Source organism: Cyprinus carpio, unplaced genomic scaffold (genome assembly GCF_018340385.1).
Source record: "Cyprinus carpio isolate SPL01 unplaced genomic scaffold, ASM1834038v1 S000006658, whole genome shotgun sequence".
NCBI classification, from domain to species: domain Eukaryota; kingdom Metazoa; phylum Chordata; class Actinopteri; order Cypriniformes; family Cyprinidae; genus Cyprinus; species Cyprinus carpio.
The window spans coordinates 1,189,466-1,216,707 of NW_024879282.1; the positions used below are offsets into that span (position 1 = coordinate 1,189,466).

Here is a 27,242-nt window from a genome sequence, read left to right on the forward strand (position 1 = left end):
GCACAACATAGACAACGTCTTTCATTATCTCAGCGGAATGGAAGGAACACATAGAGAGAGAATTATGGGCTTTCCAGGGGCCTGTTTCAATTAGGAGGTTCAACAACTCTTGAGTGAAACCTGAACTCTGAGTTGACTTACCCTGAGATGGACAAAACTGAGTTTTCGGGTTCAGAACAGCTGAATTGCTGAACAGCTGAAAACTGAGTTTTCGAGTTCAGTCAACTCTGAGTAGGTTGACTCTGAGTTTAGCGCGTTCACCATGACTATGAAAAGCTATGATCAATGGAGCTCCGAGTTATGATTCACCTTGGCAACAGCACCATGGTGACCCAAATTTTATTATTTTACTTATATTGCAAATTATCTGCCAAAGGGGTAAGAAATGTAATCGTGTTTCCATTTGCATTAAGATTATTTTTCTTGTTTTAAGTAAAATACACTCAATTTAGATTCCAAAATACTCATTAAGAAAAGCATTTTTGCAGCATGAATGAATGAATGAATGAAGCAAACATTGCACTTTAAAAAGGGGAAGGAGACCGAAAGAAACTCTGAGTTTACCGAAAAAAAAACCTGCTGCTGACCAGGTTAGGTTCAAGGAGTAAGTTACCCTGGTAACTAATTCTGAGTATAAATGACCTCTCTTTCAGAAACAAGCTTGACTTACCCTGCTTTCTCAGGTTTGACATGACCTCCCTTTCAGAATCGGAAAACCCAGAGTTTCCCTCATTTCAGGGTTAACATACTCACTTAACCTGTTTTCACTTAACCTCCTTTCTGAAACGGGCCTTAGAGTTTCTTATTGACCCCTTAAAATATTTAATAGAAGTTGGAGCTATGGCTCCATGTAAGTTGTTGTGTTCTTTCATTTCTCCCTCTTCCAATAATTCCCTGTCTCTCTCCACTATATCTATAATATATATATATATATATTTTTAAGAAAATGTGAGTGTTTGCTCCTTGTCTCTAATGCTAGAATCTTGTAGGTGGTTGCCAAGTTGTTTTCTATATGATTTCTAAGGTGTAATATGCGTTTTTTAAAGGGTTGCAATGCAGTCGGTAGAATATTCTGGGTGGTTGTTATGGTGTTAAGGGGGTTTGCTCAAAAAGGAACAAAGAGACTGAAGGCAGGCCGAGAGACTGAGAGGATGAGTGCATCAGCCAGAGGGAGGTTGTTCTAGACTAGAGCGAGCGAGAGAGGACAGAAGGAAGGGACAGGGCAGAGGAGGAGCTGCCAGCTATCTGTGGCTGCTGTGGACACAACTGGACTATATGCTGACTGAACCAGATTTTGGACTTTTAAAGACCTTGGAGGAAAAAAGGGATGCTCAGATCTAAGGGACACACATTTCTTCTGCATGATGAAGTGATGAGAACGACCAGTAAGTGTAAGAACCACAGTTAGACTTTTTCTTCACATTAGTTTGAGAGTGCTGTATGTATCAAGCCTTTTTTTTTGTTCAGTGTTGTGTTCAGAGGGAGATTTCTGCAGTCTGTGAGTGGTTTTTGTTCAGCAAATGTGTAATTTAGCACAAGTATGTGGAGAATCCTGTAAGAAAAGGATATAATTGTTGGATTGTGGTGAGGTCATTTCCTGACCCGTCTGCTTTTATGATGGCTTATTTGGAGAGACGCTTTGTGTTACTTCCTTATTTCATCTCTTGTGGATCTTTCTCAATGAAATGTGGTGTAAATGAATCCAGACAAAACTGAAAAAGAGATCTAAAAACCCCACACTCAAAAGGAATCCCATTCTTAATTTTCTTCACTTGTCTCAACTTTAATGTCATTAAATACATTATATTGCATATGTGCATTAATTACTTTGCAATACATGTTATTTATAATAACAGTAATAATCAGTATTAATGTATTTGCTGTTTTAGCTTTATTGAGGCCAATAGCTAGTTATAATAATATTTATGAATAAATATGAACGTGTGTGTGATCCGGTCGAAATTGATGAATAAACTGTTAAAGAATCATGTCATTGTTTGTTTTCAGAAATTGAGGCAAAGGAGGCATGTGACTGGCTGAGGGCGGCGGGATTCCCACAGTATGCCCAACTTTATGAGGGTAAGAAATGAGATTCATATCTATAAACATACACTCAGATGTCAAAGAATCGCTCGTTGATTCGGTGGCATCAACAAATGTCTGAAGTGTGGTTGCAGCTGTGAGGTTAAGTGATGGTAAAAAATCAGGAATGCAGTAGGATGAAAGAAAGAGAACAGTTGGCTGTTGCTTTGAGTTTGAGATCATACCTATCCCATCCCACCTCAGCTGAACAGACAGAAGCCAAACAGTGATCACGAGCTGAATTATTTTAGATTTTCCGTTTCAGACATATGGAATAGAAAAATGCACATTACACAGCTGTGTGCTCCATTTGTCAGCACATTTTTTTCCTCCCTCTCTTTATCTTTTCTGGTCATTTTAGGGCCGTGGTGAGCTATTTGTAAGCTAGAGTTTCTATCCAAAGGAAGAGGTCATGGGAAAAAGTCTTCATTATCACTGCCGGGAAAATACATGCCTTTGCCTCAGTCTTCCGCCCAGGCCAGCATAGGGCTCGAGCGGATACTATTCTCTCTGCTTCTCTCTCTCTCTATTCCCCTGACTCCTCCTTATTATACTTTACGTCAATGAGTGATAAAATGTCAACAATTCTATATTTAATTCCGTGTAAATTCTGAGCTTGGCTCTCATGAGAAAATCGTAAAATGGTAGAAGCTCTATTTGGCCTTGTGAAGTCATTATGACATAAATAAAGAAATCCCAGATTCCAATGGGAAAACACCTTAGTACACATCTTTATCCATCTTTCCTCCTTTGTGCTAATTATTTGCATTTGTTTGATTGAGATCGAGGGAGTTGGGCGATAACTTCTGGTTCATTTTCGGAGCCAGTCTGCTGTGTATAATGTAAGCAGTGAAGGAGCGTCTGCCAGAGATTACGTTCGATTTATTTGAATTACGCCACAGCTGCAGTGGATCTTTGTGAGCCTCTGAAGAACCTCCGCAGATGTCTGGACAGACGAACCCGAAGATTTTAATTGCTTATTAATCACTTTTCATTTTAATTCATGATTTTAATTTGCTTTATATGTCTCTGTATGAAAATAACATTAAATAACATGCACTTGATCCATGAGTGAACTTTCGTGATAACTCACTCTGAATATATTGGTTACATTACACCTTTTGAACAGGACAGAGAAGTGATCTGCTTTCTGTCTCTGCCTGCAGATTTCCAGTTTCCCATTGAAATATCTGCCGTCAAGAGGACCATGACTTTCTCGGACAAAGACCTTGTGGAGCCTCTTGCCGGTAAGATTCCAAATATCTAGATTAAGATTATCTCAATAACTTGAGATTCTTTAGATTCAGAGTCTTGCATTCTACAGGATGGAACTTGATAACACCGTCTTTACTTAAAACGACAGCTGTGAAAATCAGAGGCTTTACTGTCAATCACTTGTACTCTGATGGCCATGTTGTTTTGTCCATTTATATTGCACAATACTGAATATGAAAACTTTAAGGACAACATGAAATATTTTTTTTCCGATTTACTTTTGTATTTAATTTTGCTTGTCCTAGTTCATTCAATTTATTTATTTTCTATTATTAATACGGCTATTTTTATGCAGTATTTATCTATATTCATAAAATCCATTAAGACTGTGTACACCCTTTTCTCCAAAAATCATTTTATAAGCAAATTTTATTTTATAAAATGATTTTATTAATTTTATTAATGGTTTTTATTAATTATGTGATTTACTTGAATGTATATACTGTATCTATATATATACATAAAAAAAGTAAAAAAAAAAAAAAGCTTTTTTTTCTTCTTCTTTCTTTCATGAGCAAATGTGTTTCAGAAACTTCAGCAGTTCTTTTTAAGACCAGTACACAACCACACCAAACCCTCAGTGGCGACCCCGCTTCTGTAGCTGTCTGACCCATGTCCTCCATAAAGTCTGTCCCCTTCCCGTCGCTTTGATCCCTATTGCAGCTCCCGTGGAGTCCGCTCTGATGTCCCTCTCAAAGGCCTGAGGGAGCATGGGGGGTTTGGGGCTGAAAGTGTAGGCTACTAACAGATGGTTGTGTGCGTTTGTGTAAAACAAGGCTCGGGGTTTGAGGTGTTGAGGGTTTCCAGCAGGTTGTCTCCCTGTCTATGCCTCTAATGACAGCGTTAGTGAGGTCTGACAGCTTTACTGTCAGAGAATACACACACTGTTCTTAAAGACAGTGTCTTCTGGCATGATAATGGCGTTTCATTATCACACCACAGACATGATATTTATGCATATTTATGTGGCCATCTGGGCCCTGGATGTTTAATTAGGGAATCTTGATTGAAAGATTGTGTCGGCAGACAGCTGATTAACCATGCTGATGTCATGACGGAACATTTTAACGTGTCAAAAACAACAGGTCTGGTTTTATAGGTGAAATAATAGCTTGTTTGTGTCTGGAATGGATATAAAGCGAGGGGTCTGCAGTCTCTTGTAAAGTAAAGAAGATGTGTGTGTGTAAAACAGGGTGGAGAAAACCTCTTCAGGGGTGAAGATCAGTCAGATGAGAATGTTAAAGGGCACTATAGGGTAAGATCAAAGGGGAGGTGGACGAGAAGGTGGATTGCCCACTCTCTCGCTCTCTTTATCCTTGTGTTTTTCCTTCTGCGGTCCAGTCAGAGTCTCATTCATTCATGGCCATGTCTTGAAAGAGATTAGAACCTACGACTGCCAAGCCGTCCGTCACACTTTCCGTCAGCCAATCGGCACACAGATAGTGAGAGTTTCTTGAAATCTATACCTGCACGAAGAGAGGCAAACAGAGGTTAGACGAATGTAGGATCTACAGTGGATTGTGTCTCTCTCTCTGTGGCTGTATGGTTTCTTTGTGGTGGAGATGAGAGTGACGGATGCATCAGTGACCGTGTCTTCTCTCTTCCAGTCGACTCAACACTCTGAACAAGTGTGCCTCCATGAAACTGGACGTGAGCCTCCCAAGAAGAAAGTAAGTGGCTGTTTAATTAGTTCTTTTTTTTTCTTCCCTTCAGAACATTTCAATCTTAAAAAGGGATTTGGGTGAATCTTATGAGAACTGTCTATATATATATATATATATATATATATATATATAATATATATATATATATATATATATATATATATATATAACATTAACAGTGTAATTTATATTCTATTTATTAAAGCCACGTATGGATCTCATTAAGTTAGTGTTTTAAAGCAGTTTTCATTTATTCCAAAACAATAACCCAAGGCATTAACAATTTAAACAATATGTTTTATTTGTGAACTTATGTTCAGCTATTCTTTTTAATAGTTAAATAGAATTTTTCGAATCATCAGTCATCAAAGCTCAGTAAATATTGGTGACAGACAGAGATTTACTTTAAATTTCACCAAGCTGATTACAGGGGATTTCAGAAGTAGGGGGACAGAAATGTCAATTTTATTTTTATTTTTTGGTTAATTGACAGGTTTTATTCATTTTTATTATTTTTTACCATCCCGTTGAATTTTTTTTTTTTACAATTTGACAACTGTATATATAAATATATATATACACACACACATACACACACACGTATGCAATATATTTGTTTCAGGATTTTTTGATGGACTGAAAATTCAAAAGAACAGCATTTTTTGGAATTGAAATATTTTGTAACATTAGAAAAGGCTTTACTGTCATTTGCTTAATAAAAGTTTTTTTCTTTAAGTCTTACTGACCCCAAGCTTTTTAACAGTAATGTATATATGATTTTAAATTCTGAAGATTTTAAACAGAAAAAGGTGTCATTACCATATTGCATTGTATTTTGAAAACATTTAATTGTTTCCACATTAATGAGGATTTTGGAGAGAATGTCCTTCATTGTCATGAAAATGATGTCACAATGCAAAAATTCTAATGGTGTCTTTATGCAAAATACATTTTCAAATTATGAAAACACATTTCTTCACGAGATTCACCTATTTAAATGCAAAATAATTCTATACAATTATAATGTTTTACTATTACTGTAATGTCTCTGGTTTATAGTGCCTTTGAAATAAAAATCTGTCTGTAGGGTAATTTTGTCTCTCTGGGTTTTAAAATTGATTATTGGCCTATGAACTGCTTATAACAAAGCAGATTATATAAAAAGTCAGTCACTGGAATTGATGTTGGCTTTCCACATAGAAGCGTCAGTATAATCTTCAGTTGAGACTCTCTTACTGTTTACTCAGGGGTCGTATTTCAGCCTAATTATGATTGTAAGCTGTGAATCTTATTCAGTACGTCATTTCTGACGCTTCTGCTGACGTCTCAGGCATGTGAAAGGGGTCTTTGGGTGTTGCTGTCTTTAACACAACCAGCCGGTGATTTGATACCTATTATGTTCGAGGCCTCTTGTTTGGATGATATTTGAGAATTCCCCCAAACCAGTTTGTATGACATTTTTTAAATACCATGAGGCTCTTTTGACATCATCACACTTTAAAACGTATGAGGTCTGTTATATTTTAAATTGGAAATGGGTTGTGAAGGTACACAGGTTCAGACACATACAATATTAGGAGAGCCCTTCACAGCTCTTTCCTGTGCTGTGTGAGCACCTGTGCCTGGGCTTTACTAACTACAAAACAAATTGTTAATATCTGTACAAAGAAGCCTTAATATATGGAGACAGATTAGTCTCAAATATAATTCACGCAAAAAACACGATTCACACATGCATAGACAATTTCACATGCATGAAACCTAATTCAAGTATACACAAAAAAAATTCACGTGCGTGAAAAAAAATATATATTCACAAAAAGCAATTCACATGCGCAAAAAAAAATTATATATTCATAAAATACATTTCACAAATGCAAAACACAATTCGTAGATATACAACTGTGCACAAAACCTTTGAATGTTTAAAATGTACGAGTGTCTGAATGTACAAATCGTCATTTACTACGAATCCACTCGGATTTGTGTGTGTGTGTTTTTGAGACTTTCCTGGCAGAGCTCTCTTCCCACGTGGGTCTGTCGTACTCTTTAGCCAATCAGATGCGAGCTTACCATTCAACCAATCATATCATAAGCCACTGAGAGTGCATTCAAGGAGCACGATTCTGTGCACCTTTTGCGCAATATGGATTAATTAGAATGGAAATTAAGCCTTTACATCAGTAATCCCATAGACAGTAAAAGAAATGGACACAGCGACCCAATTGGAACTCAATTGAGACAAGTGAAGCCCATTTTTAGCGATTTTTTTTAGAACTTCCGTTTTCTGACGCAGACTCAAACTAAGCTTGATGACGTCAGCAACCTGTCTGACAGATGTAAATCTTCTAGTAGCTGTGCGTGCAAACTGCCATGTTAATCTTGCAGAGACGGCGAGCTTGAGCGGGGAGTTCTTTGGCGTGAGTGAGCAGAAGTATTCTGATTAATTATTTTGTATAGTATTTTAAAATGTAACGCCAGGGCTTCTATGGGCTTTCTCTGTGACGTCTCCCCGATTGCCTGCGAGCTTCTGAATGCACTCTTGGTGGCTTATGATATGATTGGTTGAATGGTAAGCTCGCATCTGATTGGCTAAAGAGTACGACAGACCCACGTGGGAAGAGAGCTCTGCCAGGAAAGTTTTAAAAACACACACACACAAATCCGAGTGGATTCGTAGTAAATGACGATTTGTACATTCAGACACTCGTACATTTTAAACATTCAAAGGTTTTTGTGCACAGTTGTATATCTACGAATTGTGTTTTGCATTTGTGAAATGTATTTTATGAATATATAATTTTATTTTGCGCATGTGAATTGCTTTTTGTGAATATATTTTTTTTTCATGCACGTGAATTTTTTTTGTGTGTACGTGAATTAGGTTTCATGCATGTGAAATTGTTTACGCATGTGTGAATCGTGTTTTTTGCGTGAATTATATTTGAGACTAATCTGTCTCCATATTAATATCCCATTGTTTCCATCATCAAGTTAAAGGCACAATATGTAAGAATTATTTATTAAAATATCCAAAAACCACTAGAACAGTGTTATATATCTTGCTGACATGTGTATGTACATTATCCCAAATGTTTCGAAGAATGTTTAAATCCAGAGAAATAAGCAATTTTAACTAGATACACGGTCATTATTGTCATTGTGTCGCCTGCCAATGATGTCATAATCCCTCGATTTCCGCTTTTGTTTTTTAGAAAACATGGAAACAACAAAAACTCTTTAATATGTTGTGCGTTTTTAAGATGACAACTCCCATGATTCCACACTCAGTCATGGTGTCATCAAACTACGCCTTTATCTCTTTGTTTATTTTGAATACACGCCCTCCAGCGGTGAAAATTACATATTGTTCCTTTAATCAAAAAAAAAAAGCTGATTTTCATATTTATATATTTAGATTTAAATATAATAGAGACGGATAGGTTATTTGTTTAAACAGTGTTCATATATAATTGTGTATTTAAAATATATTTCTTTAAATAGTGTATACACTTTTAATGCAATCATAAGGGAAATGAGTAATGCAATCATAAGGAACAAAAATCGGATGCATATTTGTATATTAACTGAAAAAAAATTGTTTGCCATGGTGTTGCTAGGTGATGCATACTGACCCTAGTGAAAACAAGGTACCCATCCCCAAATCTTAGTGATATTTCTCTATGGAAGCATTCACCCATTTTATCGTCCACTGAGTGAGAATTTTAAGTCAGTTTTAGTTATACTACTAAATAAGGACTATATTCTATATCTTTAGTATAGGAACACTGAAATACTCAAAAAAATGTCAAACTAATTGTATTCCTGTGCTTTTTTGGTGTGCATGCAGAGTGAGGACTCTGATGAGGAGGACCTGTTGGCCATCAGTAATAGATGGACGTTTGAGTGGAACAGTCGGCGCTGGTCACGTCTGCAAGACATCGATTACCTCCTGGGTAGAGCAGAGGAGCGGAGCCCCTCTGAGGTGGGTGAGGGTCTGCGGACCACTGTGAGCAGTGAGAGCATTCTGACAGACCTCAGCGAGCCAGAGATCTGCTCCCTGCACAGTGAAGACTCTTTGGCTGCCATGCCCAACTCTGCCTCGCTCACCCCACTGCACTTGCCCAGAGAGCTGCCTCATTACGGTTCACTTCCTGCCAAGAGCAGACGACGTGGACGCACACGCGCCAAAGACTTCCTGAGGAGGATGGAAACGCTGGGTCGGACGTGGGGGCCATCGATGGGTCGCTCTGAGCGGCGCTCTTTGGTTATTAGCGGCCCAGTTCTGCAAAGCGAGCCAGAGGCGCTAAAGACTCTACGATGTGTTCAGATTTTCAATGGCGGGCAACTAAATGCTGAAAACATGCCATCAGCTAACAACTGCCCAAATTCGCTGGCCAGCAGTGAGGCTAGCAGCCAATCTGAGACCAGCGGTAGTGCTGAAAGCACGCCAAACATGAAGGGAAGTGTCTCAAAGTTGTATCCTCCTGGTAAACGTGCAGGCATCTACCTAGAAGACATCGATGTTCTCGCGGCGCTCCCCAGAGGAGGAGACCGGTCGAACGGAGCCACAAAAATGAGTTCCGCTCCTATGACGAGCTATTGGTGCACATCCAAAAGATCACAAACCTGGTACCTTCCCCTAATGCGCTGTCGATTGAGAGTCTGACGCCAGCCAGTAAGGAGCACGGAAACTGGAAGGTTCTGGATCAGAGCCACAGCCATTCAAGTGCAGGAAAGTTGGTGGGAGGGAAACTCCGGCCTGCGACACGCTGCTGCCTGCGAGGCAGCAGGATCAGTGTGTACGATAACGTACCTGGCTCACACCTGTACGCGAGCACGGGGGACTTATTGGACATTGAGAAGGAGGACATATTCCCACATTTGGATGATATTCTGCGGCATGGTGAATGGCCTGCAGCAGATCGTGGACCACTGGTCCAAAAAAGTCTTGCCGGAGAATGAAGGGGAGGGGGATGGTGGCAGGGGGCGGGAGCAAGAGATTATTGACAGCCAGTCTTCCAGTCAGATCACATTGGACTTTGAGGGGACTTCTGTAATGAAAGGGTTGACCACACCAAGCGACGGCAACAAGGATGGGCTTTCCTTAAATGAAACGGACACCTCCAGCACCAGAGAGAGGAGGGACTCAGGGGTAGGGGCTTCCCTGACACGACCACGGTGAGACTTCAGGATGGATATACTGAGAGGCACTTATTAATGATAAGACTAAAATAAGACTTTCTTCCAAGAAATCACATATACATGTCTTTCTGCTAACTTGAATTTTTATACTTTAGAGAACATTAAATGATCTTTTCATAATTAGATTTACATGAATATATCATGTTGCTGTTGTATTTCTAGCCTTAGATGGCCCAGCTTCAGGATGTCAAACCTCCTCGGCCAATCAGGAATGTCGCTACAGATATCCAGCCAATCAGTGGGCCAGCTTAGCTTGCTGCAGAAGTTTTCTTTATTGCATCTCACTGCTATTATGGAGAAATACTCCATGTCCAACAAGCATGGGTGGACTTGGTGAGTTATCTAATATGTTGATTAGTGCTCAAGAAACATTTCTTTTATCAATGTTGAAAACAGTGTTAGAAATGGTAATACTACATTTTTTAGGATTATTTGATGAATAGAAGGTTTGAATGAACAGCATTTATTTGCAATAGAAATCTTTTCTAAAATTATAAATGTCTTTGTCACTTTGATCAATTTAATACATCCTTGCTGAATAAAAGTATTGATGTTTTAAAAAAAATCATTCTGACCCTAGACTTTTGAACGGTATATACTGTTGAAGCAATAAGATGAATCAGTCATGGAAAGTCCCTGTGGGATGTGTTTGGGGGATTTCTTGTCAGTTCTTTGCACTTATTGAATGACACACCGATCAAAGTATCTCCTCGGTTACGTGAGTTTTGTGTTAAAACTCCAGAGCTTGTGGAACAATCTCATCCTGCCATCTACATCACAGTTCTGCCTTCAAACTCTGTGCACTCTTCCATTCACACTCCTCCTTGCATTATATATAGATTCTTATAGCAGATCCTACACACAGATAGACTTTATACACACATACGGCCATAAACTGATCTCCTCTTCTCAGTACTGTGTGTATATGTTCTTAGGTCAGTGCCAAAATTTATGAAGAGAATGAAGGGACCAGACTACAAGGATAAGATGGTATTCGGTGTTCCTCTGATTGTCCATGTTCAGCGGTACGGTCACCCTCTGCCCATGAGCTTACAGCTCGCCCTGCGCTTTTTAAGGAGCCAGTGTTTGGACCAGGTACACAGTTTCATTCACATTTGCAAGACTGATTATAAGGTTCAAAAATTGATGTCCAGCCACTGCTCCATTCCTAAAGACAGATAAGCCACACAAAACCCTAATAGTGTTTGTTTTTCTTCCTGTAAGTTGATGTCTTAGTAATTCAGAATAAAATGTATTCGCTTCATTTTGTTTTAATGGTGCATTATTACTATTGCTCATGTTTAGGGTTATGTTTTTGAACAAATGTTTGTGTTGCGGTTATGAATGATACCACAAACTGTGTGGCTTGTTAAGTCGAGGAGTGATCAGACACACGATTTTGGTCTGGCAGACAAAAAAATGACTGAAAAAAGTTTATAAGCGCTTATAGAAAGAGGGACCCAAGCCATAGACCAGAACATCATAGAGACTTTGAGGTGGGATGTTTTGACTTGGTTCAGTAAAGCTCCGGTCATGTTAGCAAAATGTCGATAGTGTCCTGATGCATGATGCACCACGCACACAGAGGTCACTTTCAAATTAAACATAAAAATAAGCACACATGACCAACTTGAACACAAGTGAAATCTTCATGGGAAATGTTTTTGCCCTTGTAAAACTCTTAATTATGAGGCTTCCTATTGAGATGAATGGATTTTGCCAGCTAAATTTCACTGAGAAACAATGAATGAAACCACAACTTCAGCAGCCACCCAAAAAAATCCTAACAACCACTTAACAGTAACCAGGCTACCACCCACAACACCCTAGAATCACAAGCACCACTCACATTTTATGTAAAAAAAAAAAAAAAAAAGACACTTTTCTCATTGTTTCAGGTGGGACTTTTCCGTAAATCCGGTGTAAAGTCTCGTATCCAGGGCTCTGCGGCACAATGTGTGAAACCTCCCCCAAAATGTGAACTACGAGGATCAGTCATCGTATGATGTGGCAGACCTGGTCAAAACAGTTCTTCAGAGACTTGCCTGAGCCTCTCCTCACGAGCAAAATGGGCGAGACCTTCCTCCACCATATACCAGTGTAAGAGCATTTCCTGTCTGTTTACCCATATACTGTACTTCTTACAGTGCTTTCAAATCCCTAAAACACTCTATACAATTGTCTACCCAGATGTCCCTAAAGAACAACGCTACAGGCGGTGCAGTCAGCTATCATGTTAATGGCTGATGAAAACCGTGAGGTCTTGCAGACGCTGCTGTGCTTCCTAAAACGATGTCACTTCCTCTGTTGAGGAGAACCAGATGACCCCCCAATGAATCTCGGCGGTGTGCCTCGCTCCTTCTCTCTTCCACCTCAACATCATGAAGAATGATAACCTGTCGCCTAGGTAACAGTTCCATTTTTGCACATTCCAAACATGTGCTCAACTTACAAAAGGCTTTCATTATTATATAAGAGCTATAGGAGGATATGTGTGCTTTGTCATTAAGTCTCCAGGGCCTTGAGGTGGCGTGAGAAGGTGTGAAGTGTTTTATTAACTCAACATACAGACAACTCCCCCATCATTGTGTTCACTCCCCCATTCATTACTAGACACTGAGCAGACACCTGGCCTGAGGGCCAGAGACGGGAGGAGGGGTGTGGAGAAAAAGAGAGGGGTAGTTAGCTTAAACTTACTTAAGGCCCGATATACTCAAACGAAATCGAAGAACCGAACTGATTTGATGTCATTTCGAACAAAATCAGGCCGAAACGAAGTTCGTTTTGGCAGTTCCAAACAGCTGACCAAAGCGAACTTTTTTGGGGGAGTTCGTTTTGGCTCCTAAACACCTTTGAGCTACCCTTGGTCCGTGGCGGTTACACAATCAATGGGTGTGTTCTGAAACTCTACCTTCTTTGACGTGCAATTTTTTTTTTCCCGGGTTGTTTCTCATTCCACGGAGGTCAGGCGGCAGGAGAACATCTCCAAGTTGCTAGCAACATAAATATACTGTGTCGAATATCTGAGCTGCCACAAATATATCCGCACCTGTACAATCACTCGCAAAGAGACTTTAAAGATTCAGAGAAAGCATTTAATTCTTAGAAAGAAATTGCAATGAAGCTTATGCAAAAAGCGATGTAGAGAAACAGATGCAAGTTTTCCAAACCCACGAAAAGAATGAAAGGAAAGAGTAAAGATATAAGGTAGCAAGTACCAAATAAATGTGTTTCAAATAAATGTTATACCATACTGCTGCTGTTGGTGTTCTTTCAGTAAGCAAATTTAAAAGGTAAAAAATAAATGAAATGCCACAGGAATATTAACCTTTGTTTTTATCAAATCATGACCACATAAAATATAAAAAGGTGTAATAATTTATCCAGTTTAATAAAATAAATGAACACTAAGAAAATAAAGTAGCAAACAGGTTTGTGTTATTGAGATGACTCCAATATTTTTTTCCACATCATGCTTAAGTTTTCAGACTATGAGCCATTCACACTTAAAGGACTGATTATAGAAATGGGAAGGTTCTTCTGAACTGCTGCTAATCATTATAGTTTTTTCTATAATCTGACCATCAGTACCCATCTCACACCTAGATACACTATCATTGCATCTTTGTTGTGTTTAGGGCATATGCCTGAGTGTTGAGAGTCATGTTTACATTAATCTTCAGCGCGGGGTGGTCAGAATGTTCGAAAAACAGTATACCGTCGCTCAGCCTTTTAAACTTCTTTTTGCCCCCAAACGAAGACCGAAAACGAACTTGCTTAAAGTATATCGGGGACTTTAGACTGGCCTGAAGGGGGTGGGGGCATCATGAAACTTATCAGATGTTTTGGATCTTCATATAAATGTATAAAATGCGCCATGATAGATGGTTTTCATTGGTTTATTAGTTTCATTTATACATTTGCAGCTACAAAATGTTTTTAAATATTATAGATCACATGGAAGCTCATGCATATGATATCTTCTGTTGCATTCAGGTCTATTCAGAGGAAGTATGCCACTGGACGGCCAGACCAAAAGGACCTGAATGAGAACCTTGCGGCCACTCAGGGGCTCGCGCACATGATTGCTGAGTGCAATAACCTATTCGAGGTACAAGATACATGTTCTGACATGTTTGCCGTGAGATATGTGTGCATTGAGAAATTGTGGTTGTTTTATGATCTCGTGTGCAGAACAAGTACAAAAGTTCACCTTATTATTGTAATAACTTAAGACTTGTACAAAAGTTTTCTACTTTAAATCATTTAAAAAAAGATTTCTATTTCAAATAAATGCTGTTCTTTTGAAAAAAAAAATGTCTGTATAACTCTCTCTCTATACAGTATATACTATATAACTGTATAATCATTAAGAAGTAATGTTTCTTGAGCACCAAATCAGTATTTTAGAATGATTTCTGAAGGATCACGTGACACTGAAGACTGAAGTAATGATGCTGAAAATTCAGCTTTGCCGTCATAGGAACAAATTAGATTTTAAAATGTATTTAAATATAGAAAAGAGCTTAAATAGTAATAATATTTCACAATATTACTGTTTTACTCTATTTTTCATCAAGTAAATGCAGCCTTGGTGAGTATGAGAGACTTTAAAAATCAAACAAACAAAAAATCTTACTGACTCCAAACATTTGAATAGTAGAATAAATATTCTGTTGGATCATTACTCAGTGTTAGAGGACAAGAGGAGACTTCTGTTGAAGTGTTTTTTTTTTATGTGGTTTGTGCAGATTCCTCAGGAAATGGTCTCTCAGTCCAGGAACTCTTACATGGAAGCTGAGCTGCTGGCGCCCTCTTTGGACGAGCTCTGTAAAAAACAGCCGCAACAGGATGAGGAAGAGGAAGAAGAGGAGGAAAGCACATGTCGCTCTTATCTGGAGAGCTTGATACAGAATCTGATGAAGGAGACCAAAGACAAGACCAAGGGATGGGTGACCAGATCAAATGTTGACAATACAGAGATATCATTCAAAAAGGTAATAATTCATGTATTTATTCATTCATTCATTCATGTTATATGGAATATATGGTTTAAATATTTACTTTATAATAAAACCCACTATTAGTTTCATAAAAATATAGTATGAATTGAAACATTTATTTATTTTTCATTTATTTAGAATAATTTTTATTTATTAAATCCTCTTAACATCTTGATTTTACATTTAGTAAATGGCTTATGAAAGTATAAACAAACAAGTTTGGATAAATAATAATATTAATATATCAAAAATGTAAACGGAGACATGGTAGAGCATGGTCACATTTATTGACAACCTAAGGTCGAATCTGACTTGTGTCATTTCCCAACTCCAATTTCCTGTCTCCTCTGACCGTCCTATCCAATAAAAGACCAAAAGCCCATAAAATAAATAGAAGTCTGAGGGAAGTCTGATGTCTCTCACAGGTGGGAGACGGGACCCCGTTGAGACGCTGGCGTGTGTCTGTAGAGGTGGAGGCTCCTCCATCTGTGGTGCTAAAACGCATACTGCGAGAGCGCCACCTGTGGGACAGTAACCTGCTACAGTGGAAGGTTCTAGAAACTCTGGACAAGCAGACAGAGGTGTACCAGTATGAGCTGAACAGCATGGCCCCTCACCCCAACAGAGACTTTGTGGTGCTCAGGCAAGTACAACAACATGATCTGATACTGTGTATTGTTTACTGTTCAAGCCATGTGTCCTGGGTAGCCCATGTTTGAGGCCATTAGCAAATATCTAAATAAACTGATTACACCATTATGGCTGTAGCAAAAACATGTGCTGCATCTGTAACAAGGGCTTTTTGTTGGTTATTTAGTTTTTTTTGTTTTTTTGAAAACGGGGTTCGTAAAGGTGTCACATATCCCTGCTGAACAGCTGTGCTTTAATGGTGTGTTTTTGTGGGATATTATCACACTTCTCTGTGTTAGTTCAAGATAAAATGCTTTCAGCTAAGCAAATTAGACCACCCAGGTCATACCCAAAATATCACTGTAAGACTACAGCTTAACATCACTTGACAAATACGCAGCTGTGAGGTACAAACAGTAATATGATCGAAGGAAAACATTCAGCTGGAATATTGCATGTTATTTGATAATTAATCAAATTTGCACTTGGCAGACTGACACTTACATCTCTTGTGTCTGTGTAGGGGATGGCAGATGCACTATCAGTCTGTTTGCTGCGATTTATATTGGTGATGTTTTCTTTTCTGTTTAGGACGTGGAGGACAGAAATGCCAAAAGGTGTATGTGTGCTGGTGTCGGTGTCGATCGATCATGAGGAAAGCCCACAGCTGGCCGGAGTGAGAGGAATAATTCTGGAATCACAGTATCTGCTTGAACCGTGTGGCTCTGGGAAGTCCAGACTCACACATATATGCAGAGCTGATTTGAAGTAAGTGCATTGAAAGCAATTCTTCAAGTATACACTACTGTTCAAAATGTTTGGGATCAGTAAGATTCTTTTTTTTTAAAGAAATAATAGTTTTACTCGGCAAGAATGCATTAAATCGATCAAAAGTGATACTAATAACTTGTATAATTGTTACAAAACATTATTACTTAAAATACATGCTGTTCTTTTAAACTTTGTTCATCAAAGAATCCTGAAAAAAATTTATCAGTTTCCAAAAAAATATTAAGCAGCACAACTGTCATCAATGCTGATAAGAAATGTTTCGCGAGAAGCAAATCAGCATATTAGAATGATTTCTGAAGGATCATGTGACTAAAAACTGGAGTAATGATGCTGAAAATTCAGCTATGCTATTACAGTAGTAAATTAAATTTTAAAATATATTAAAATAAAATAGTTATTTACCCCATTTTTGATGAAATAAATGCAGCCTTTGTGAGCATTATATATATTTTAGATTTTTCTTTTTAAGAAATTTGCAAAATTATTACAAAGCGTGTTTTTGCATGTCATTATGGGATATGCAATTGTAGATTGATGTGAAAAAAAAAATATATATTTTACAGTATTTTATTAAAAGGCTACAACATAACTTAATGTTTAAAACGAAGGGGTCTGAATACTTTCTGAATCTACAGTTTATCATTTTATGTAAAATTTATATTTTTAGTATAACAGACATGGTTATAATTGTCTTTAAATTGTTTGCTTTATTTGAACATAATTATTCCTCTGGTTGATTAGAAATTCCTTTTTGTCATGTGCGTCCTCAAAGCATGTGTAATGAACGCAGTACATAAGTCTTAATGCTTCACTAAATGCTGTATATTTGCTTGCTGTTCCAGAGGAAAGTCTCCAGAGTGGTACAACAAAGCTTTCGGCCATCTCTGTGCTAGCGAGGTGGCCCGCATCCGCAACTCCTTCCTGTCTCTGGATCCCGAGGGCCCAGAGACCAAAATATGAACATGGCTACATGGAGTCAGGCATGAGGGAACTGGGATGTAGTTCAACATCAGGGCAGATGGTCACAAAAAATGAACTTTGGCGAGGAAAAGGAGGGATTCAAGAGAGAAGAAAAGAGCAAATGGAACATTTTTAATGTTGTTTCTAGCCCCTAAACAACAACAAACTGCCATGCCCTGTTGGTTTAATAGACCGTGGATCATTGGGATTCATATTAGAGTGTTTTACCCCTTATAGGGAATTTGAGTTAGTCAGTTTATTTCATATAAATTTATGCAGCTGTTCAAAACTGCTACTTTTGAAATGGCTTTTGTTGTGTGTTTTGGGGCATATGATGAGGGATGAGAAAAGAAGGACAGAGAAAGTGTCAGAGACAGACTCCACCGTAGCTATGAAGCCATGCCTGTAAAAAAGTCGTAACGCTGCTTCCTGTTGTCCAGTCTTCACCGCAGCAGACAGCTTTAACTAGCACCTTTAGAGCTTCGCTTACAACTAACAGATGTGAATGACAAGCCCCCTCACGCTAATCTAAAACAGCAGGTCTGGTTTCGTTTTATCAAGCACTACAAGCTAAAGTACTGCATTCTCAAACCAAATATAGGTACGTTATTGTCTAAACATTATTTAAAACTCTGTATTTAGGTGTTTTATCCTCATTTGAATGAAGCTAGTGTTACAGTGACTGTATTTTTAAAATAAGGTTGTACCCTGCTGACATATTGATGTGAAGTATTTACAAGTACATATTATTTCTAAATTCTGTTTTAAGAAATGTTTTATCATTACAATATTCATTGTCCCAGGTAAGCAATAATGTATTATCATGATAAATGGAACAGTATTGTGCTCTTTTAACAATGCAAAATGAATTAGTTAAGATTAAAAATCACACAATATTGTAAATAATTTACAAAATGCCAATGATTGTTGCAAGTATGCATTATTATAATTAATTATTATTACTGTCATTGTTATATGTGTGCTGTCACACTTTACAATGTCTAGGACATGAATTCATTTCACTGCTTCTGAGAAGCATGTCTGTTCTGGTCACAAAGCTGTACATTTACGTGTGTTTGTGTGTAAATGTGTAGATACAATTCAGGTTGTATATTTTGTACATAAATGAGGCTTATCGGCAGGTTTATCTGCTTTTATGCGCAGTTATTGTTTTGTTTTGTTTTCCCCTCATATCAGTATTTTGCTTGAATTATCATTGCAAGCTGGTTAAATCAGCTGGATTTTCACTGTTGTTTAGATGGGAACAGTATATTTGGGTTCGACTTGAGCTCAATGGCCGGAGAAGGCGAAATGTCTGTTTTTAAAACAGTAAACAGGGTGATTCAAGTTCCAGTCATTTGGAAATGCGGAAAATAAAAAAACTCAATGCAGTACTGTTTTTACTGTATTTGTTGTGTGTGGGATGTAAATTGGTTTGTGGTCAATCTAAAAGTCATGTCCGGTTCACATAGAAATCGTTTTGAGTCTGGACCAAACACTGTTAAATCGGTAGCAAACGGTAATATTAAAAAAAAAGTATCATAATATATAATTTCACCTCTTACCACCAGATGGAAGTATGGATTCACAATAGTGGAGTGGTATGGTCGACGTCGCTTGAGTACAGGTGCGTTTAGAGTAATACTAGCAAACAACTTGGATAGCAATTTAGAGGTCATAGAACTGTTAATTTGCTTCTAAACAGCATGGCCAGTAATTAGCAGTGATCGTGTTTTCTCCTGGGTCTGCAGGACCCCAGAGAGTCCCAAGGGAACTATTGATCCACGCAATTTGAATAACACGTCTTTATACGCAGAAGCACGGAAGGCAGAGGACACTCACTGCGGCCCATACATCATCATTAGGGAGCAAAACAGCAATGGCATGACTTTATTTCAAAAAAGGTCAGATTTCATAAGTAATGTCGACCATCCTTTCTGCTTCTCCTTTCTGAAAGAGTGATCTCAGATGGTGCTGTGTTTTTATTTATTTTATACAATAATTAGTTCTGCCCTTTAATTTGATTGAACAGTGTTGATGTTTCACAGCTGGAACGCTTTTTGTGTGTATTTGTCTACAACATATCCTAGTATACAAGCAGTATGTTAAAATTAAAGAGAGCCCGAAAATGATGTAGGTCTACTTTTTTAACAACACCCGAATAAGTTATTTTCATGGTTTGTATGTCATAGCTCAAAGAACACACACTTAAAAAAAAAAGGATATTAATATTTTTATTCAACAAGGATGCAATACATTGAGCAAACGTGACAGTAAAGGCTACTTTGATACATTTCATTTTCAAATAAATGATCAAATAGAATTTACTCAAATAATCCTAAAAAAGGGCCACTGTTTCCATAAAAATATTCAAAAGCACAACTGTGTTGAGCACTGGTGAATAATATGATAATATGAAATATGAAATATTTCTTTAGCAGCAAATCAGCACAGTAGAATGATTTCTGAAAGATCACGTGACACTGAGTAATGCTAAGAATTCAGCATTGCCATCACAGGAATACATTTTAAAATACACTAAAAACAGTTGCTTTAAATTGTAAAACTGTTTAACAATATTACTGTTTTACTGTGTTTTGATAAACTAAAGGCTGCCTTGGTGAGCATAAAAAATAAAAAATAAATGATCTTACAGATCCCAAACTTTGAATGGGAGTGTTTTTCAAAGGACAGAACTTTCTACTATTGTTGAGTTAATTTTGATTAAATACATTATAAAATGTCCATTTAATTACAGCCTGTTTGTGCAAGTCTCACTTGTCATTTTTAATAATATCATAGATATATCAGCCATGACCCACACTGCTCTCTAGATGTCTGCATTGGCATCAGTCATTGAAAAACCCATATTAATCTACGACTGCTCTGCAGGCATGACACAGTGGATTTGTGCATCTAAAAAAACACAGACATGGAAATGGTGACAATATCATCATTTTCTGACACCACCATGCTGTCTGGGCTTGTTTTTTAGTTGACATCTGACTGAATCTTTCACTTTATTCCAAAGATTCAGTGCGGATACACACACAGCTTCAGAGGAAGCTTAATAGATTGAATTCCTAAGGTGATCGACCAAAAAAAAAAACACCTTTCTATAGCTCTGACAAAGCACAGCAATAAGGTCATTAATAAATAAAAGATCAAATAGATGAATTATTGATGTTTGTGTATGTGTGTGTGAGAAGGAGAGAAAGAGAGACTATGGTTGTTTTTGCACTTTGGTCAGGATAAGGTCTGGTCTGGCCTTTCAACAAAGAAAAACCTATTCAAAACATTTCATAACCGATCTATAGCTTAAATCAGATGGATTGTTTAGACATAATTCTCCTGGGAACACAGAATTTAGCAATGCCACCAATTAGCAATGTGCAGCAACAACCTTCAGCTATTTCATACGCCTCTGCAAAGCAATGCAGCATTTACAAAAATTAAGCATCACTGTGTTTGGAGTAAAGAAAACTGCCATAAACTGCCTTTCTCCTCCTGTTTATTTCCAGCCTCTTGTGCTTTTAGAGCTGACAGAGTGTCAGTTTGGTGGCTGGGTGTGACCATAATGTTTATGTACATGCAGAGAGAGAGAAAGTCAGAATCAAAGAAAAAGAAAAACAACTACATTTTTCGTACAGCGCCAGAGAGACAGACAAAAAAAAAAAAAGCGAAATACAGTTGCCTTGGCTACCATTTTGTTCATGTCACTGACTTCCTCTATCTCCTGGCCCCTCTAGCACTCTCCTCTGTTGTCTTTTCTTCTTTTCTTTTGATTCTCCTTCCATTTCCCACACAATGCACAGGATGACAGGATTGCAGGGGAGCTCAACATCCAATTTTCTTTTCCCCTCACCAGTTGGATAAAATGCACTGAATAATTGATTTTCTTGATCAGTCTATTGTTGTCATTTTCCCCTTCCATCCTGACCCACACAACCCCTCTTGTTGTTTAGTTGTCCTTATTTACTCTGATTTATTGTTTATATAGTTTATAGGATTTGCTTTGTTTTTCAGTTGTTAGGGATATTCCACATAAAATGAAAATGAAAATTCTGTTATCATTTACTCATGTCGTTCCAAACCTGTATGAATACTTCTTGTCCATACAATGGAACTCAATAGGAACTAAAAAATTTTGGCTACCAAAATTCTTCAAAATTAATTTTTTTATCTTCCACCAAAGAAAGTCATACAGGTCTGGAATGACACAAGGGTGAGTAAATGATGCCAGAATTTTCATTGCCATTTTGATTGGACTGTCGCTTTAATTTAATATTAAAGCTCAATCTGTAGGCTATTGTTTTTACAGTGAAAGAGAAGCAATAGAGTGCAACAGTGCCTTATTCACTGGTTCTGAAAGTATTATTTCCATTAATTTTTCTCAAAGGGATTTTTAAAAAAGTCTTCATTAAAGTGTTGTAAGCCTTGAAACAGTCACAACATTGCAAACTCTGTCCTCAAGTTTGTGTTAGTTACTAATTTTTGTGTCTACTCAATGTTCAGTTATATCAGGTGTAAAACTCATATTTTCCATATAGCTTGTGTTGCTGGAAATTATCTAACTGAAAATGAACCAAAGCAGGAGTGTGAACCAATGAGATTCAGTTGTGGGCAGGCTATTCCAGCACAGTGTGCGAGGCATAAAAACTAAGCAACCAGAAAAATATCCTATCACATGACTGGATACATGGTTTTGATGTGGAGATTTTATTGAATTCAGGATTCACCTCATCTGGTGCCCTATGACTCATTGTCCTATCTCCTTTTTCTCCATCTGATGCCTTCTCTTCAACAGACAACACACAACACATTTAGCTTTTCTGCGTATATGTGTGAACACACTTTTCTCTCTCGCATAAAAACAGTCACGCTGTCTCTCGCACTGTGGCTGTGCTGTCAGTGATGCAAGTTGCATATTAAATCATTTTCTAGGAAATGTAAAGCCATTTGCTGATTGTAATACAAGCTTTAGAGCAGATGCACAGTTTAAATGATTTTTTAAATAAAAATAATTTTAAAAAGCTTTGCTTAATATAAAAATCCTGTTATTCCTGGGCTGTGACAGTATGGAGATCTCATCTCATTGTTATTCCAAATGTATGTCATGCAAAGCTGTTTTGGAATAATAGAACATGCCTTCTTGGAAATCACTGTGTAGTTCTAGAAATGGTCCATCCGTTTTAAGTACATCACAAGAATTTTTCATCTTATAACTATTTTTTTTTTTTTTTCTTTTTTCTGATGACTGCCACACGCTTGCACATCCTGTGAATCACATCCACTCCAGGATGTGACCAATTACTTAGACCTCTCATCAGCAGAACCTTTTACACGGCTGGTCGAGCCTCATCTTTGAGTTTCTGTGACAGCAGGTACTTCACTTCACAGGGTTCACGTCGTACATTCTGTGTGGATGTATGACCACATGCACTCACTGGCTTTACAGTCTCTGTGTGTGAGGATATATGCAGCTGTCATGACTACTCAGAGAAGATGTGCTTGTTATATTCCTCATACAAATGACTGTGACATACAGTGATGGGATCCAAAGGTTGCTAAATGTTCTATATACATATTTTTGTAAAACCATAGATCAAAAGAGTGATTCATTTTTGAGTCTGGCATTGTCCATTTCTTAACAGCTGATAGAAACCACAAGACATGATTGCTAAAATATTGCCAAAGACAATGATTCTCAGGTTGTTATACTGTAATCTCCATTGACACATAAGTCATATTTTACTGGGGCACAGCAATATTTCACTGGGGCCCGTGCTTCTGTAAAAAGGATCTAGCAATACCCCTGTTACAGTTTCTCCTGGTGAATTCTGGAAGAATATTGTAGATGTTCCATATAATAAAAGTAAATGAGGACTGCAGCTGTCAAGCTCTAAAATGACTAAAAAAAGTATTCTGTAAGTCATATGATAGCATTTTGTTAGGAACATATAAACATTTAGTCATTTAGAACTAATCTCCATCTCGGTACTAAAGAGAGAAACCAATGGGAATGAAATGCAGAAAATCACACAACAGATGCACAGACCTTTGTTTAGCACTCGTGTTGAGTCTTTTGTGTTGAAACAAAGGTCTGTGCATCTTTGTGAGTAAGTGTGACAAAGTATCTACTGTATATGAGGCTTGTGCATACCACTGAGGGCCCAGATTGACGTAAACAGTGAGGATTGAGGTGCTCACAAGAAAAAAAAAGGTTTATAAATGGGCCAAATAATGTCTTAATACATTTTATATTAATATAAATATTAATTGTAGAGAATATAATGTAATATACAGTTTTATATGTCAATTGTAAGGTTTGAAACAGGTTTATAAATATCTTAATAAAATAGTATATATATTATAATAAGTATTAATTATAAGGGAGTAGAATATATATTTTATTCTTCTAGTAAAAATGCATTTTTGTTCATTCCAGGTTTATAATATAATTAGTACTGTCAGCATATGATATGATAAACTTTTTTGCCCAAATATCTTAAATTTTAAAGGCATATAATGGCAGTTTATAGGCTACATCACACAGTTTCATTCTAGGTTTATAATATAATATAATATAATTCTAAAAATGTTAGGGTTAGGGTTAACCCTAACCCTAACACACACACAACACACACACTCATATATATATATATATATATATATATATATATATATATATATATATATATATATATATATATATATATCTATATATATATATATATATTATAGATGTGTATCATATATAGATGATAGAGGAACCGGTTTTTATGTTGACTTAATGTGAGTCAATGTGATGTCCTCAGAAATGAAGTGGTGTGTTTGTGTGTGTGTGTGTGTGTTTGTGGTAGATGTCACTTTAATCTAAACATGCCTGTTCATTTCTCCTGCTAGTGTTGAGCATCTCACATATAGGGACAGGGTGAAATGGCAAAGTGACAGCACTACGTCCTCTCCCTTTCTACTCTTTCTTGTGTTGTTATTTGTGCTCCCCCCCCCTTTATTTCTCCCCCCTGTCTGTCTGCATCTCTCTCTCTCTCTCTCTCTCTCTCTCTCCTCTAGGAAAAGAACATCTCCTTGGTCACTGTGCATTTTCTCATCTGTTTTCTCTCAGTTTTCAGAGCTGAATGTGATGCTGACAGTCTGTTAGCATTGAAGAAAGCTGTTTCTGTTTGAAAGTTCTTTATGAACTTCCCTCCACCAAACCGGCAGATTCCATCTGCCGTAATGCAGCATACAAAACAAATATATGATGTACATCCGTGTCTGCACAAGCCAATTCATTTCCTATTCACATACGAAATGCAAACGTACAACGGCAGATGGGACCCTGCTGTTCACATGGTATATAACACAAACACACACACACAACTATAAGTTGTATTCCCACTTGGAATTGCTGACCCATGACCCATGAACATTTGTTCATGAAACCAAAACAAACGTATGTGATAGATAGATAAACAAGTAAGCAAAACATCATTTTGTGGCCTTACTGTAAAGTTTCCGCACTCATTTCGTAACAAACAAATAAGCCCACGCACATAAAATGATTATCCCCACAATTATGCACATATTAAATGTTAAAATTACTTCATTAAAAGTTTTGATTAAGGTCTTCATTAAGAATTTGCTTGTGAAATGCTGTTTATATTTGCTTAGTGGTTTATTTGATTTTTATTTGTTTATATTTTCTCCTACAGATTCTTAATTTTCTAAAACAATAGAAGTATGGTCAGGTTAAAAGCCCTTGATGTCTATATTTCTTGTTTTTACAGTCTCTGGGCATATGTATGATATACTAGAATTTATTGAATTCTGGACCAAATTAAAAACAAGCACCGTAAGATGCCCTAATGATTCATTCTCCTAAATTGCACAACAACTATATTATCAGTGCATTTGCATTGTCAAATGCAAGGAAAACAATATCACGGAGACTGGGGATGGGATATTTGACTATGGGCCCAATAAACAATCATCTAACAATCAAGTTAATACTGCACTTTTTAGAAACAAAAATAAGTGTTTTCATGATGCCATTAAAGAACCTCTTTTGGTACCCCAAACAATCATTTAGTGATCAGTTCTTAAAAGAACCATTTTTTCTTAGTGATTTGTAAGTGTACTTTCTGGTACATTGGTGAAAGTGTTCGCTAAAAAATGTGTAAGTCATGGACGTGTGTTTTCCTGTTGTGCTCTGTTGTGAGTACAGCTGAGATCAGACCTGTCTGGTCAAACCCACGCGCTCTATGGGAACAGGGAGATGTGGGCGAGTGGTGAACGGTGCAGCTTTTTTAAACGTAAAAGCTCCCTCCTCCTTTCTGAAGTGTTCTTTCATGCCTGATATGGACATAAAGGGGCTTTTCCTGTCTTGTGACAGAAGATGTAGAGCAGAATAGTGCTGTGTGTTTATGCGTTTGTGACATTCCCTCAGCCAACCAGTGCGTGCGTAGAGAGAGGTCTCAAAATTTTCCTCCACAGCAAAAAGCAGTTCCGCCTCTCTCTTTAGTCTTACAGTAGTTAACCCTAAAATGAAAATTCTGTTATCATTTACATTGTTCCAAATCAGACTTTCCGTATTCACCATTTAAATTTTGCATTTAACTTTTTTATTTAATCAAAGTAAATCGTAAGGTTGGCATACTTAACAAACAAACAAAACATGAGTAATCTTTTATTAATTTGTTCCGCCTCTGCAATGACTTTCTTTTACAGCTGACTTCACAAATCTCTCTCACTTTTTAACCCCTCCTCTTCAACCACCTGGCTCCATTCTCAATGTAATACCAACTATTCACAATCCAATCAATTCCTGATGAATAAAGTCTAGCCTTTTGTTTCAGAAATGCTTCAGAAAGGGTTGTAAATAGTGATTCATTTTAGCTTTAAGAGACATTTCTGGTTTAAACAATCCCTCCAAATGATGGCAGATGTTCTGGAGTGTCAAGGAAACCTGTTTGGAGTCATTATATTTGCCACTGTGTTTATTAAACTATTAAGTTAAATAAATTATACCACATTGCTTCTCCAAATAAATGTTTGAATAAAAATCATATTGATTCTTTTTTTTTTTTTTGTCTTAAACTGTCCTTTAGGGTGCATATATATATAATATATATATATATATATATATATATATATATATATATATATATATATATATATATATATATGTGTATACGTGTGTGTGGTGTGTGTCTTCTGCACCAGTGCATGTGAGTTTAGCAGGTTTCCAGTCTGGTGACAGGACGTAAAGCTCTGAATGCAGACTCAGCCTCCTGTCAGCCATTGTATTGGCTAAAGACTCTTCCTCACTATCCAGCTGCTGGTCCCTTCTGTTCCCCTCCTCCTCTGAGCAGAACCCATCCCCCTCTCCACCCCTCATCCTCTCCCTCACTCCATATATTCATCTCCTCATCACTAAAAAAGGAATTGTGCCTCTCTCTGAGATTCCTGGTAAAGAGAGATAGAAATGGAAATTACTGTAAGATCGGCAAGAGAAAGTCAAATAAAACTTCACATTATACCTCTAAAACATCTTAAAATTCTTGATATACCCATGAATGGTCTTTATACATCTGCAAATCTGTTTTTTAAGTATTATTATAGATTTCTA

The 27,242-nt window shown here is 37.3% G+C and overlaps 1 pseudogene; it reads left to right on the forward strand.

Moving 5' to 3' along the window:
- Positions 1 to 1,133: 1,133 nt before the first annotated feature.
- LOC109111507 lies at positions 1,134 to 19,005 on the forward strand (annotated as a pseudogene).
- Positions 19,006 to 27,242: the final 8,237 nt, after the last annotated feature.